This window comes from Arachis stenosperma, chromosome 1, assembly GCF_014773155.1.
Source record: "Arachis stenosperma cultivar V10309 chromosome 1, arast.V10309.gnm1.PFL2, whole genome shotgun sequence".
Classification (NCBI taxonomy): domain Eukaryota; kingdom Viridiplantae; phylum Streptophyta; class Magnoliopsida; order Fabales; family Fabaceae; genus Arachis; species Arachis stenosperma.
This window is the reverse complement of record NC_080377.1, coordinates 59,512,448-59,514,690: the sequence shown is the minus strand read 5'-3', so window position 1 is coordinate 59,514,690 and position 2,243 is coordinate 59,512,448. Positions and strand designations below refer to the sequence as shown.

At 37.0% G+C, this 2,243-nt stretch overlaps 1 non-coding gene across 1 annotated transcript; it reads left to right on the top strand.

Annotated features, from left to right (window-relative positions):
* Positions 1 to 588: 588 nt before the first annotated feature.
* Positions 589 to 696, top strand: LOC130949796 (small nucleolar RNA R71). Its single transcript, XR_009073462.1, has one exon. It is a non-coding gene; the product is annotated as a small nucleolar RNA R71 (small nucleolar RNA).
* Positions 697 to 2,243: the final 1,547 nt, after the last annotated feature.

Below are 2,243 nucleotides of genomic sequence, written 5' to 3'. Positions count from 1 at the left end.
CATGGTTGCTAAGTCAGAGGGGTTCTGCTTAGAATTCTCTGTCTGTTTCTGAGAAGATGATGGAAAAGGCTTGCCATTGCTAAACCTGTTTCTTCCACCATTATTGTTGTTGAAACCTTGTTGAGGTCTCTCTTGATTCTTCCATGAGAAATTTGGGTGATTTCTCCATGAAGAATTATAGGTGTTTCCATAGGGTTCTCCTAAGTAATTCACCTCTTCCATTGAAGGGTTCTCAGGATCATAAGCTTCTTCTTCGGATGAAGCATCCTTAGTACTGCTTGGTGCATTTTGCATTCCAGACAGACTTTGAGAAATCAAATTGACTTGTTGAGTCAATATTTTATTCTGAGCCAATATGGCATTCAGAGTGTCAATCTCAAGAACTCCTTTCTTCTGACTAGTCCCATTGTTCACAGGATTCCTTTCAGAAGTGTACATGAATTGGTTATTTGCAACCATTTCAATTAGCTCTTGAGCCTCTGTAGGCGTCTTCTTCAGATGAAGAGATCCTCCAGCAGAGCTATCCAAGGACATCTTGGATAGTTCAGAGAGACCATCATAGAAAATACCTATGATGCTCCATTCAGAAAGCATGTCTGAGGGACACTTTCTGATTAATTGTTTGTATCGTTCCCAAGCTTCATAGAGGGATTCTCCATCCTTCTGTCTGAAGGTTTGGACTTCCACTCTAAGCTTACTCAATTTTTGAGGTGGAAAGAACTTTGCCAAGAAGGCATTGACTAGCTTTTCCCAAGAGTCCAGGCTTTCTTTAGGTTGAGAGTCTAACCATATTCTAGCTCTGTCTCTTACAGCAAAAGGGAATAGCATCAGTCTGTAGACCTCAGGGTCAACCCCATTAGTCTTGACTGTGTCACAGATTTGCAAGAACTCAGCTAAAAACTGATGAGGATCTTCCAATGGAAGTCCATGGAACTTGCAATTCTGTTGCATTAGAGAAACTAATTGAGGCTTAAGCTCAAAGTTGTTTGCTCCAATGGCAGGGATAGAGATGCTTCTCCCATAGAAGTCCGGAGTAGGTGCAGTAAAGTCACCCAGCACCTTCCTTGTATTGTTGGCATTGTTGTTGTTTTCGGCTGCCATGTCTTCTTCTTCTTTGAAGAATTCGGTTAGGTCCTCTACAGAGAGTTGTGCCTTAGCTTCTCTCAGCTTTCGCTTCAAGGTCCTTTCAGGTTCAGGGTCAGCTTCAACAAGAATGCCTTTGTCTCTGCTCCTGCTCATATGAAAGAGAAGGGAACAAGAAAATGTGGAATCCTCTATGTCACAGTGTAGAGATTCCTTGAGGTGTCAGAGGAAAAGAAAAATGGAAGACAGAGGTAGAAAATTTGAACTTATCAAAGAAGATGGAGTTCGAATTTTGCATCAAGGAATAGTGTTAGTCCATAAATAGAAGAATGTGAGAAGAAAGGAAGTAATTTTCGAAAATTAAGTAAAAGATTTTAAAAACATTTTGAAAAACACTAATTAATTTTCGAAAATAAAAGTGGGGAAGAAATCAAGTGATTTTTTTGAAAAAGATTTTGAAATTAGAAATCAAAAAGATTTGATTGAAAACTATTTTGAAAAAGATGTGGTTAAGAAGATATGATTGGTTTTAAAAAGATGTGATTGAAGAGATATGATTTGAAAACAATTTAAAAAAAAAGATTTGATTTTAAAAAATTAATGACTTACCTAACAAGAAAAGATATGATTCAAACATTAAACCTTCCTCAACAGAAAAGGCAACATACTTGAAATATTCAATCAAATCATTAATTGTTAGTAAGTATCTTTGAAAAAGGAAAGAAATTGATTTTGAAAACATTTGATTGAAAAGATTTGATTTGAAAAAGATTTGATTTTGAAAAACTTTGAAAACTTGAAAAAATTTGATTTTGAAAACAAAATCTTCCCTCTTGTGCCATCCTGGCGTTAAACGCCCAGAATGGTGCACATTCTGGCGTTTAACGCCCAAAACTCTACCCTTTTGGGCGTTAAACGCCCAGCCAGGCACCCTGGCTGGCGTTTAAACGCCAGTCTGTCTTCTTCACTGGGCATTTTTGAATGCCCAGCTTTTTCTGTGTGATTCCTCTGCAGTATGTTCTGAATCTTCAATTCTCTGTATTATTGACTTGAAAAGACACAAATTAAAAATATTTTTGGATTTTTAATAATGAGGAATAATCAAAATACAACTAGAATCAAATAACAATGCATGCAAGACACCAAACTTAGCAGTTTGT